Below are 13,944 nucleotides of genomic sequence, written 5' to 3'. Positions count from 1 at the left end.
CCCTTCCAGTCCCTAACATTCTGTGATTCTGTGATCTGTAAAGCAGTAATTTTACTTAGGAGGGAAACTGGTAAACTGGTAAACTATTACCAGTTGCTTTAGGAATCCCGCAGTTTATTATTGACCTAAACAGCTTGTTCTATAAGGACTTGGTGCCAGTACTAAGAAACAGGGAAAATAAGTCTGATCAAAATACTTGTTGACTTTGTTCCTTGTGTCATGGGCATCTCCCCACAGGTCTGGTGAATGTAGTGCTAAAAAGGGAAACGCAGAATAAGTCACAAAAACAATTAAACATCCCATCTTTCCTAAACAGATGAATATGTTTTTTCTTAGTGAACAGACCTGGACTATATTCTGATAAATTCCAAATCTCTATATCGTAAGAAATAGCAAATAAATATTTTGTTCTGCTAAACCCATTTCAGGAAATATGTCACTTCAGAACAGAATGGATCTAACAAATGAAAGCTTTCACACAAGACCACCAGATATAGAGCTTAACAAATGGTTTGTTCCCAGTTCCCTCCGGCTGCAGGAGTGGACACGGTCACCAGGATTTCTGAAGTGGGCAAGACTTGGTTAGAAAAGCCTCAGTGTTCTTAGACAATAATTTGTTGGAAGCCGAAATAAGTAACTAGCAAAAGTGTATTTATTATCCTGATCTCCAAATTTGCAAGGTGGTTACAGCTTTCCTGACAGGATGTTTTGGTGAACAGTGTGTCCCTCCCTGGAGGTCAGGGCAGGACAGGGAATAGATCTTCATCCTTGAGAACTGGAGCCATTTTAAACAATGATGCACCTTTGATATGCGATTGTCTGCAGAGAAGAGGGGTATGAGCTTCACCGCTTCCTCAGATTGTTGTGTACTCAGAAACACGTCACTGCAAAACTCTCAAATCTTTACAAAGTCCACGTTGTAAACTGGAGTGTGTGCAAAGCTGTGATACGTGAAAGCTCCATTTCTTGAAGACCTTTGTACTTACCAGTTTAAAAGTCTACCCTTGCTTTGTTGATACAGTTTAGCAGATTGTTTCACCCAGTGTGACACAGCTGTTTTAAATGTAGCAATATGAATGTTGAAGGGGATTTTTTTCTTTTCTCCCCCCAACTCTTAATATACACCCTTCACATCTATATAGAATGAGTGGTAAACAACTTTATAGTGAAATTATAGGACTGGGTTGGGGAGGATTTTTTTTTTGTTTTGTTTTTAAAGCTGTGTTTTCCGCAGGAAATCTCCCTGTGAATTTTTTCTGTGGAGCACCTCCCTTCTGTCCTTATGGGGCCATGAGGCGAGCGCTGCCTCTGGATTACTTTTATTACTGCTGCTCCTTACCTAGCTGGCCTGATTTGAAGAAGTGTCACTAGTTTAATTTCAGTCGCATGGATGTGGCACTTCCAAGAACTACTTGACACAAGGAATGCAGCTAATGAAGATTGGGCTTATTTGCTCACTGGCCTGCACACTGAATTCTGAACCAGCAATTTAATGTGTTTTCCCAGGTGTAGCACTCTGCTTATGGGGGTGCTGGTCTAGAAAACGGATCCTGAAAGTGTTCTCCAAGAAAGCTGAAGCCCATTTTACTGATGACCTATAATGTGCTTTCAGATGAGTGCAAAGGAACTGTCTTTGTAATTTAAAATGAAATTATGTAGGGGTGTGTGTGTTGTGCTGTGGTGGTTGTGTGTTTGTTTGGTTTTTTTTGTCCATCCGTCCCCCCCTCCCCGCCAAGACCTGAATGTAAATCTGATCTCTGATTATGACTAAAAGGGCTGCCAAAAGATCTACTGCAATGGTTTGATAAGTGCGTAGCTCTTTTAGGAGCAGGGTTGGAACTGAATATCAATTTCCGTAAGAGATTTGACTTTTTTTTTCATGATTAAGAAAAGAAAAAAAGCTGCAAAAGCTGCTCTGTTCAGGCAGGAGACTCTCCTGACGAGAATGTCCCTTGAAACAAAATCATTGTTGATACAATGCCACAGGCTTGCTCGGATGTAGAAGTTTTAAGTACTGATACTTGCTAGAAATTTAGGATTTAGTTAAGAAGTGCCTGACTTGCGGAATGCCACATGGCAATTTAAGATAAATATGTTGAATTTTAAAAGAAAAATGATATAGTAATAGCACCTAGCAATTTCATCAGGGATTATAATTATTTTGTAATTCTAAGTAAACTAGATCACAGTATCACAGTATGTTAGGGATTGGAAGGGACCTCAAAAGATCATCTAGTCCAGTCCCCCTGCTGGAGCAGGAACGCCTAGGTGAGGTCGCACAGGAACATGTCCAGGTGGGTTTTGAATGTCTCCAGAGAAGGAGACTCCACAACCTCCCTGGGCAGCCTGTTCCAGTGCTCTGGCACCCAACAGATGTAATGTAATGTAGACGTAATTTTGGTGCACTTGTGGCAGCTGTAAAACAAATTCTTTCCCTTTAAAGGGGGGGGAAAGGATAGGAGAGGTAATCATGGGAGGCAGGGCAAGCAGGCTATTTGGATTAGGTTTAATATTCGCAACATAGTGGTGTATTGACTACTGTGATGAAATCTTTCAATCGGTACCTTCAGGGAGATGGGCAAGAGGGGATTATAACTGTGACTTTCCTGCTGAGAGTCTTTAATTTTGGTTTCTACAGACATGAAGAGGACAATTGTCCACTCCCGAGCCTTCCTGAATATAAATGTGATGTTGCCTTTCACTTACTGGATTGATACAATTTTTTTTGAGCTGAGATGTGCTTTCTGTTCTCTGCTGTTTTCAACGGAACGTAAAACGGAGATGAAAAGGCCTGAATTCTCCTCGAGGCTGGAGTTTGCAGTTTGAGGTCCATCCCTCTCCTTTGCGTGGGTTGCTGGGGCTGCAGTTGGTCGGGGCCAGGGGAGCCCACCTGGGAAGCTGTGATGGAGCAGGGGCACAGCGAAGCGGCGCTGGGCTCTCCAAAGAGCTTTATCCTTGCTGTACAAAGTTCATACAGTACCAGTCTGAGCTCTTCTTTAACCCATAACCCAAAGCATAGGAGTGATTTGGATCGATTTAATTCAGGAAGCATTTTTGTGCGTGGGTGAATGGAGTGAGATCAAACCGTGTTAGAGTCCAGCAGCATTCTGCAGTGAATCTTTACATGTTAAACGAGCTGAAGTCTGACCCTAATTTACGTTTTGCTATTAATATTACGACTTGATCTTGTACTTTGCTTATCTGAGGTCTAGTGGAACGCGTTTTTTTTTTCCTGATGTTTGTCTGTAGGCTATTTTGCTGAGTGGATGTGTCCAAAACATAACACTTTGTTATATGTTTAAATAGTAATTGATGTTGGGGGTGGGTATTTCCTGATAGTTAATGATAGTTTAGAAGAGTTAGTCATCATTGGCCAGGAAATACCAATTCCAGATTAGATAGAGTTCAGTTATCTAAAAGGTATTTCAGTGTCCATCTGGATGTGGTATGTTGTCAGAGACATTGTGTTCATAATAGCATCTTGTTTTGGTGTTTAATTATAGAGTAAGTAGTGGTGTGTGGGTTCTGTGTGCTATAAATATGTCATTGTGGAGTCAGTCACTGCCTCAGCTGCCCCAGGTTTTGGGTAGTGGTCAGATGGTGTTGCCTAAAACTTGACTTAAATCTGTAACTCTAAGAATTGCTTTTGGATTCTGAAATTGAAGAATAGTTGCTGCTTCTCCCCCTCTTCTTCCTTGGCAACCATTACTGCAGTCTATGTAAATTTTTACAGTACACTTCAGTTTGGGATTAAAACTGCATCTTTTCAGGTTTATCAGGTTCACTTCCACTTTCTAAATGGGACTAATGATTTTGTGAATCCTCAGGAAGCATTTTTTCCCTCAGGAGTCTTACAAATTGTTTTATTCCCCAGTGTTGTTTACATCAACCTCTATTCTTCAATTTACAGATTGACGTGGTACGTCTGTACTTTTTCTATGTCATTGACAGAAAGTTAAAGCACTGATATTAAAGTGTTATTATATGCTCTGCCATTCCCACCTCCGCAACCTCCATACAAATGGAAGGAGGGGCTTGCTTTGTTTAACATACTCTTTCTTACCGTAGCAAAAGGCATTTTAGACTTGCGTTGGATTTTCACAGAAGCTCATCAAACTTTTTTTCAAGGTGAATTTGCCGGTCTTTTGATACGGTTAAGCAGATGCCATGATGAACTTTAGATCACTATTTATGAGATCTTGAGAGATAAAACACCAGTAAGGCTCAGTAATATTTCCTTTTTAATCCCATTCATCCTGCTTAGCTCAGTTTAGATGAAGATGTGCCTCCTTCTTGCAGAAAAGGTTGCAGGTGTGATAAAGCCTTTTATACCAGCCAGTAAACTGAACTGATCAAATACATTAGATGTGGAATGTACAGTAGGTGGTGCATAATGATCTTAATAGCTTTGGTTATGTAAAAACAAAACAAGCCTCAAATTGCTGATGATCCCCTACGTAATAAATATATCTTGTTACTGTATAGCTTGTGCATTTTTTTTCTATGCTTTTTTTTTAAATATCGAGAATTCTCTCAAGGACCTAAAATTCAGATGTAATTTATCAACTCAAATAACGCTATTTGAAAGCACTTATTCCATTTTTGTGTGTGGGTATAAATTCATGATGATGCTACTCTTCTGTGGACAGGTAGTCAGAATTTGGAACCTGAAAAATCCTTTTTGTAGTTAAAAAAAAAGCGTATGTTGTCGAAAATTAATTGTTCAGTGTTAAGATTGGGCTCTGAATCTTTGTCTTCAGATTGAGGTGCTGAATTTAAAGATTCTTTCAAAAGGTTAAATTTGATACAGTTACAAGGCAAAATCTCTTCTCCAGTTACAACTGTACTCTTCTGCTGATTTGGGGCTGCTTAACGCCTTAATGTGAGAAGAGAAGTAATAATCCAGAGGAGTGCTCTTATGAAATAATTGCTTGTGCAATTGAAAAGGGATGGAGTATTTTACAGAAGATATCTAGAAAAAGAAGTCTGTATATTGTAGTGAACTTTGTTGTCAGGCAGCAGCGTGTTTAGTGAGGGTGGCGCATCTTAGCGGGTGGCAGCTCTGGTGCCTCCTGCAGTCAGAGCTGCTGGCTGGGAATCCTCGCTCGTCTGTTCTCGGTGGTGAAGCAGGGTCTGTGCAGGTAGGTGCTCGCTGATTTTCAGATGGATAATTAGTCCCCTCTCTTCTAGGACATGTGCATCTTATTACTTGATCTCTCTAACCCCAATAACAGCTTGTACAGGGTTCATACGGTCATACAGGCTCCTGTGCTTTTAATCCAGCGTACAAGCATTAGCTTGTACTTGGTGTGATGTAATTATTAAGTTTATTTAAGAAAACCGGACAAAAATGCAGGAGCTGGTGTATATCAAACAACCCTGGTAGTTATAATCAAATATTGTTTTTTGTGTTCTGATTTAAAAAAGCAAAACTGAAACAAAACACACGCACACACACAACCCACAAAAAACCAACACCCCTGCAGGAAAAAAACCCAGCAACCTACAAACAAAGCCAGAACACAACAACAAAAAAAAAAAGAAACTCTGTTTGTAAGTATTTGTAGATATTTGCTCCAGTTTTTACTGTCTAGGGAAGCCATGTTGACTGAATATTTGTGGGAAGATGAGGGGGTATAAAGTATGGCAGCAACTTCTGTAATTCAAGGCTGACGTGTGAAATTCTGGTAATGTCTTCGTGACTGTCTAAATCCCTCTTATGCCTTTGGCTTCTTCTCAGGACAGGTGAATTTTTCCAGCTGTAATCTTGTAAAGATGTATATTGGGACTTAACTATGTAATTGTAGGCCTCCATGCTTCCATTAAGTGTTATGCTCCTTTGAAATAGGCTGAAAATTTCTGCTGTCGAGGCTTGTAACTGTCTGATGAGTAGGCCTGGAGATCCATTCTTAGGCACAGTTTTTATAGGTGTGTGCTGAAGAGTAAAGTACCTCTGTCTGTCATACGACAAACTTGGACGCCATGGGTGAAAGCAGGATTCACAAATAACACTCGATTCAGTTTGTAGAACCAAACATACTATGCAGTTTACATAAAAGAGAGGCCATTTAAATGGTTTCATTCTGGATGTTACCCTGCTCCTTACCAGTTGTTTTTGCAAGTTTTCTTAGGTTATCAGCGAGTCTTGAAGATGCAGAGGGAGATGAGGCATCTGCAGAGAGTGAGGAACCTGTGGTGGCCTGTCCCACTGGTGGGGTTGCTCAGGCTTTGCAGAAGAGACATGGTATCGTTGCAGATCCGGCTTGAGCTGTAGCTCAGCAACTGTAGAACAACAACAACAACAAAAGGGTTCAGTAGATTATATTTTTCATTCATGTAGACAGTATCAGTGCTGCTTCTGGTGGAATGTAATACAAGGTAGTCACGGTAAGCTGTGCAAGTTTCCATAGCAGGAGATAACTGCTGCTTCTAATAGCAATGTCCTAATGTATTATGATTGTACTAGTCTCTTACAAAATGTTTGTTTGGGAGTCAGGTGTCTCTGAACTGATGCAGGTGCTACCAAAATCTGCACAAAAGCAGACAGATGAAGATGGCTTCGGTTTGTGTGGACTCCTATAGATCCGAGTTAGGTACCTTGGATGTAGCCTTTATTTTGACCTAAGGCCATGTCCATTTTCTTTAGGTTTTCCAGGAGTGTTGCAGTGTACCTGATCCAGAAGGAAGGCTGTCTGGGCCCTCCCTGTTGGGTATCCTGTCCCCTTACACTGTCTCTTGCAGAGGTTTACCTGTTCATGCTCTGAGTTTTGGAGAACTGTATTGTCTGGATTTATTTGTGTGTACTGTAACTGGCTGAGTCTCTGTGGGCAGTAATCACTGGACTTCCTAAAATGACAGACATGTTTTTTCAAGTGTTAAGTACTATGGAAACCAACAACCTAATTCGATTGGTAGAAGCAAGTGTTTCATAGAAGGCTTTTCTTTATCAAATACTGGGTGCACTGGATTCAAAATGTTAAAGGAGGTATTTGTTAGCTCTTCTGATTGAATTAGGGACAATAATGTACTCTCGGTCAGTTTTGCTTTCTTTGACCAGTTGAGTAATGTCTTTACTCCCTGAACTAAACTTGTGAACTTACCCTTCGTTTCTTAAAAACTGTCTTTTTACCTTAAGATTTTGTGAGTTTTAAAATTTGAGAGATTCTAGGAAAGATTGTAAATTAATTACAAGGCATCCCTAGGAAGTTTATTCCTTTTTAAAATGTGCATGCTAATGTGGCAGAGAACATTGTGTAGAACTGCTTTTCAAGTTCTCTGAACTTATCTCTACCAAAACCTTTAAATTTAGTGATACCTTTAAACAGTATTTATAATTGTACTCATAGTGGGAATCTTTAACCACTTAAAATAGATTCAGAAAATTAGTTGCTGGTTACTGACATGTTGAAACAGCTTGAACCTTTGAAATGTGTTAAGTAGACACTGGGGTTTTTTATGTTGTATTTAATAGATAAATTTGAATCTTTCTCTAGTTTGAAGACTTGAGCCTTGCTTGGATTTGCTTTTAAACATCATATGCAGTAAGCTGATCCATAATGCTATTGATATTCAGATTTCTGTTACAAATTTTTTCTTCTGTGGTGCCTATCAATAATTTGCCACTTTGAAAGCTAGATAAGATGCCACTTAGCAGTAGCTGTGCTAACAAGGAAATAATTTATTTTTACTCATGGTTGAGTCCTTATTTCCTTAATTTTTTTTTCTCCTGAGACCTAGGATGTAATGTATAGTCAGTAATACAGACACACATTGCCTCCTCCTGTAATCTGTAGGTAACTGTGTCTTCAAAAAGCACATTGTTTCTTTTCTCTTCCATTTCAAAAACAATTGTATGAAGGAGAATTAGAGCCAGAGTAGTCGGCCCTGATTTTGCACCGGGATGAGCATGGATTAACTTCAAATAATATTCATCAACCTGGGATGCTTTGGTTTTACAGAGGTGTTCAGTCATTTCCCTTGCTGGTGTATTGCGGCTCTCTTGGTACCTTGAGGAGTCTCCCCTCAGAGAGAAGGGGAGCTCTGCTGAGAACTTCACATGTTGTAGCTATTTTAATTTAACCAACAGAACTGTTTTATTGTGTAATGCAACATTATTATCCAGCAGGAAATATAGCCTCCTACTCTGAACCTCGAGACTACCCAATGCTTTAGGAATGCTTTCTAACCTTCTGTCCAGCACCAGGGAAATCAGTATGTCAAATATCCCTGTCCTGCACAATATCCACCCCTCTACCCCTTTAGGAAAAAAAAATTTACAAGCTTGCTTTAGATGTCATGACTCTTGTGAAATGTAAGATTATTTTTCTAAATCTGTTCAGATTTTAATTGCTTCAGAAGTCAAGGGTGGCTTCCAGAAGAGGGCCTTAACAGTAACAAAATTTACAAAAGTCCTTCGCAGTTGAAGAGTAACTTAACTACAGATAATATTTTGAAAAGTAAAAATATTCTTAGTAGAAAAACATAATCCACTCCCAACAAACAAACAAAAAAGCCCAAACACTGGAGTAAAAACAATTAAACTGCAAAAAATGGAACAGATCATATGTATGTTCATTTATGAATATGATCTTAAGCATGGGCAGAAGTTAGGTATGTTCTCTGAAGTTAATTTATCTGGTCATTCGAATCTTTTTGGATATTTTGCCTTATTAGATAATAAGGACGGATGGAATTGGCTTACCTGCTCAGCACTGGTGTCCAAGTATTAACTCGTGCTGTTTCAAATACTGAAACTTGTAAAGATTAATCTCAGTTATTTTGGAAATTACCACTACATCAGGAATTATAGAAGCTCATTCTAATAAAACGTGTATTCAGTTTGCCTGGGTTGTTCGATTTTTCACTGCAGAAGCAGGATAGGAATGAGATGGAACAACTCTGTCTTATAGCCCCTCTCTGAGAGAGAAAGCACGGAATTGCCTCTTGCTGCAGGATGGGGTTTGCAGTACAAACCTCAGACCTCCTTAGCCTGGCAGTATGTCAAACACGTGTTTCGTCTTCATCTGTATGTCTTATGTTACAAGGCAGTCTGCTACCAGTTAATGTATTTTTTCATGCAAATTTTACTTGTTTTGTCCAGAAAAGATAAATTTAGTAACAGGATTGTATGCATCAGAATGTAATATGCAGGGGAGCTGGTCTTGTAGACCAAACCCCTGATTTCTTCCACAGCCTTATCTCTCTCGGTTACTCTGTTTTCATGAGAGTTCTGATCGCGTAGGCCGTGTGCATTAGAGTTGGCCACTTCCTGAATTGCCCCTTTTTCCTTAATTTCATGTTGCTGAACCTTTACTCAGTTTGTGATTAGTATTTGGGTCTCCTGGTCTCCTCCTGCATCCACAGAACTAGATTATTTCTAGCAAACCTGCCTAAATGTGTTATTCCAGTGGTGAGGAACTGTTCAGCGCCCGCTGTGGCCCCTCCTGCGCCGGGGTCAGGGAGCAGCTTTGGGCTTTGGCGTGTGTCACATTCCTGGGTGTGTCTGTAGGACAATCCAAGAGAGCCTCAGTGATCCTGGCTTTGTTACAGTGGCCTGCCACAGTTCAGAGGTTCGTGTTGGAGGCGATGAAAAGCATTTCATTCCAGACTGTGAAGTTATTTTGGCACCTTCGTCTTTAGTTCTTTCTCCGTAGGATTTGAGGGAGAGAGAAGTTACCTGAGTAATAAGAAGGGCCTGGTGTAGTTCACAAACTCAGTACATTTTAAAAAATATTGTGAGTCATGGGATTAAACATTTCTGTAGTTGTGGTTGCTTTTCAGCTTTGGGCTTTAGAATCCTGTGTACGGTGAATTTCATCCTATTATTTCTGCTATAGATTCAGGTTTGATGTTTTAACACTAGTAAGTCTACTTCCAGCCAGCGTGACTGTGATGTTTAATCTTGAGAAGCTTCTGAAATGCAAGCTGACTGACCAAGACAGGACTCAGCCATGAGTTAAGGCTGAACAAAGAAGGATTAAGTACGAACAAGAAAATGAGGACTGAGCATGGAAAAAGCGAACCCGCAGTAGCTGCCAGACATGATGCATGGACTGTGACCCCTTCTTGTGACAAGCAGCTCCCAACAGGCAACGTCAACATGAGCGTACTGGAAACTGTTGTCACTTAATAGTGTTGGCATTGCTCAAACTCAGGACTTGGAAAGGCCAAGGAAGTTTTGTTGGTTTGTATAGTCAGACGCTGTGTACTTTGTTATACATTACATAGAAATGTTTCTGTATAATCCCTATATAAACAGTCCTGGAGGTCAACTTCCAATGGTATTATTTCACAATAGAGGTGGAAAAAGAGAACCTGATTTTTGCAAATCTGGCCTCTTTCTTTACTGAGTATTTTCTCATAGACAGTGAGGGAACAATAAGAATGTAAAAGTCATTATGGACTCTGAACTTGTTCAAATGCTTCAGCTCTCAACAGGAAACTTGTCTGCCCTTGCAAATTCTTGTGTTACTACTTTTGCAGCTTGATAGATTTCATTGAAGAAGCCTTATTTATGCAAAATATTGAGTGTAAATAACCAAACATGTTATTGTATAGATGATTGATCTTTTGGGGTCACATTTGTGACCTTATCAACTTTACCTAAACACTGGAAAAAATCAGTTTGGCATAACTCTTAAATATGTGTGGTTTGAAATTTGAGGAAAGGTGGTTTGTGGCTTCCAACAGTACTTCTTGAGGCATGTAATTCAAATGCCTGTAGACACTTGCATAATTTTACTGTCATGAGGCAAAATTGGCTTCGAGCCTTGATGCTGGGAAAACTTCATGATAAAATGCTTGTATTTAGAGGGAAGGCTTTATACAAATGCTTTCAGCTTCTCTAGCTACAGTGGTAAGCTAGGCTGCTACTAATATCAAAAGAAACCTCTTACAGAGAGATGAGGAGTTCTGTAGTTCTTGTCTGAGAACGCTTTCCTTTTCCAGAAAATAATATTACTGGAGGAGACCACCGCTTGGAATAGCGGTAGCTGTTTGTTTGGTGCCACGTGTGCAGCTCTAGAAAGCTGCAAATAAGATGCTGCTGTGTAGATTATCTCGGGAGGTGAAGTTTGGTCTGGGAAAATACAGAACAAACCATAGGGAGAATGGTAGAATCTGAAGGTGTTATTCAGAGGAAACTCCTGCGAGTGATGACTTGGTTACTTTGATCTGCCACTTGCTTGGTGCTGTGTCTGGTTGTGAGGAGTGGGTGCAAGCAGGGTGCTGTGCTGCCGGTGCGGAGGGGCTGCCAAGGGCTGTGGGATTTTCTGATGAACATGAGACCCAGTGAGAATGAAGGCTGTTTTCCTGGTAGTTTCTTATTTGACTTTTCTTGTTCCTTTGCCAAGCAGTTTAAAGTTGAGAAGATGACGAGAGGCTCTTGCAGCCACGTGGCTGTCTAGCATGTGTTGCTTTTGCGCAATGCACTTTTTGTGCTCTCTTTTTCCGCCACCAAACTGTGTTGCAGTAGGTCATTGTAGCTGCTTTACTGTGGTGAACAACAGCTGATTGAGAAAGGTGAGAGACATCTGTGGATTTCCCAGCCCAACCGAGGTGGTCCCGTCAGACTGGTGCGTGCTGGTGAGGACTGTGGCTTTGGAGGAGCTGCTGAATTGGGGCCGTTCTGGACAGCCCTGCCTGTGCCCCGGCACTCATGGGCAGCCGGATCTCAGGGAGAGAGTGACCTGCCGTGTGGCTATAGGATATATTTAGCCATCCGAAAGAGATGGAAGCATCATCCGCTCTGTGATTAACAGGATCCTGTTTTGGATAAAATCACGGCAGGAGTGAGGGAGGTAATTTCTATAACCGTAACGTAACTAATGGGAGGACAGTTTTAGGGATTTCTGTTCTTACCTCTGTAGTTGAGTGTGATGTTAATATTGGACTTTCTTCATGGATTTGAACAACAGTAACAAGAAGGCAAAGAGCTCAATTTATTTGAATAATGAACCCCCTTTTTTTTTTTTCCGTATCTCAGCTGCAACTTAGCTTAAATAAAGTTAACAGGTGCTTAATTGCAGTAGAATTTGCAGTATTTCTGTAGCTCTTACCTGGCCCTAGGTGACAAAATCTGCTTTACTGATGGCTTGAGATATTTCTGACTTAATTCAACAGACACTGATTGTAATTATCCTTTCATTTGAAGCTTTTGCTGAAATAAAAGACCCTTAAATTGACCATTTTTTTTCACATCAGGGCTAAAAATAAACAGTAGTTTAGAATCTTCTAGGTGGGAGAACCATTCATGAGTAATGGCAAAGCAGTAGTTTTGTCCATGTGAATATTTATGGGATTTTGGTATTTGTGGAAGAAGGTGATAGTCTTAGCTCCATGCATCGATAAACTGGGACCCCAAAAGGCAACACTAGCATTTTGAGATGCATATCTTAACTTTATCTTTTGAATGTGTGATTGATCAGCTGTTAAAGTGCTGTTGGTTAAACTTCACATCTCACTAATAAGTGTCCTGTGTCTTGCTGCACTAGGAGTATGGGAACACTTTTGATCCTAATGTCTAGATTCTACAAACAATTTCAGTGGAGGTTGTTTATTATTACATGAAGGTTACTTTAAACTGTTGGTATTAGGATGCACATTGTGGCCTTTTCTTAAAATCCATTTTGAGATGTGAGTACAACTTGTAAGGAAAACATACATGCAGAGGCTTGTTCTGGCTTTTAATGCATGTTTGTTTATAGTACTTGTCTGTATTGTAGCAGAAAGTCCGTGCTGATCTTGAAAGAGATAACAAAACTGGTATGCTAACAGTTGGAATTAATATGGGAAAGAGAGCTAGCAGAAAAAAGTTGAATTAAAACCCCAGCGTTTCATGACCCGGAAGGTGGTACACTAAGGTTGAATCCATTATATTCTAAGCCAGAGACTTGGTTTGAGTGCTAAATTACCATAGATTTAATTTTGACTAGAAGCTGAAATGCTGATGTGAGTGCTTGCAGTGCAGTTAGTGGGTCAAAGCAGTTTTACTAGTTTGGAGCAGTCTGTCTCAGGTAATGAAATGAGTGTTTGTTAGTTTGTTTTCTCCTTTTTTCCTTCCCTCCCCTTTGTACTAAGGGGTGTTATATTGGTCTAACTGGTTAAAATGTTGACTACAGGCTGGAATTCAGATCTCATTGTGGTGCTGGAAAAAACAAGTATTTGACTGGTTTGTTAGACAATTGAACATACTGCTTCCATTTATTAATATTTTCTTTAAATAAATCTTCATTATCATAGAAGAATTTTGGATTTATTTGATATTAGGTGAGAAGGCTGGAAACAATCTGTTTGGACGTTTACTGAGTATTTAGAGAAATATATTTTCCTTGCTAGGTGTACTTAAAAGTATGTTTATATAACTGAACTTTTTTTTTTTCCACCACTGAGTCTAGTGCGAGTATAAATAACCAGTTTGGATGTGTGCACCCCTGGATTTATAGACACCTCAAGCGGTATTTGATAATTCTCGCAGAGCGTGTAATTGTAGATTCATAATATATTGTTGCTGACCAGCAATAATGTGTTACTAATTTTAGTGGTCATAATGGAGCATGGTAACTTCTGTTCAAGGAAATATCTGAGAGATTACTATCAGAATTTCAAAATATAGCGCCTGTGAGATTTCATAGCAATAGCAGTTAAATTCTGATCTGCTGCCTCCATAAAGACAAACATTACTATCTGTGTAAGCAAAAGGCTTTAAATGCCGAGTGACAGGAGGATGGTGTAGGCAGGGAAGTATGCATCTGTTCATAAGAGATACTCTGAAAAACTTGACTTGGAGTTCTTGCAAAAAAAACCCAAACCTTATATATAGTCTGATTGATTTGTCTTTTTATCCCTTAACGTTTTTTTGACCAGAAAAATCCCCCACCTGAAATCCTCCCCAGTTCTGTTGAGATCCCCCCCCATTACCCACAACTGATAATATGCACACATTGA

The 13,944-nt window shown here is 39.9% G+C and overlaps 1 protein-coding gene across 30 annotated transcripts in view; it reads left to right on the top strand.

Moving 5' to 3' along the window:
- Nucleotides 1-13,944, top strand: part of NUMB (NUMB endocytic adaptor protein) — a 95,267-nt gene that overhangs the window by 32,610 nt on the left and 48,713 nt on the right. Inside the window, exon 1 of one of the 30 annotated variants that reach the window (XM_065064509.1) lies at nucleotides 11,393-11,520. The exons of 27 other annotated variants lie outside the window; for them this stretch is intronic. The gene's annotated coding sequence lies outside the window, so the exon portion shown is untranslated. Of the gene's footprint in view, nucleotides 1-11,392; nucleotides 11,574-11,624; nucleotides 11,799-13,944 lie in introns of those variants that run through there. 2 more of the 30 variants (XM_065064510.1, XM_065064511.1) reach the window with 2 other exon arrangements.

This window comes from Columba livia, chromosome 5, assembly GCF_036013475.1.
Source record: "Columba livia isolate bColLiv1 breed racing homer chromosome 5, bColLiv1.pat.W.v2, whole genome shotgun sequence".
NCBI lineage: Eukaryota > Metazoa > Chordata > Aves > Columbiformes > Columbidae > Columba > Columba livia.
This window is presented reverse-complemented; position numbering and strand designations above follow the sequence as displayed.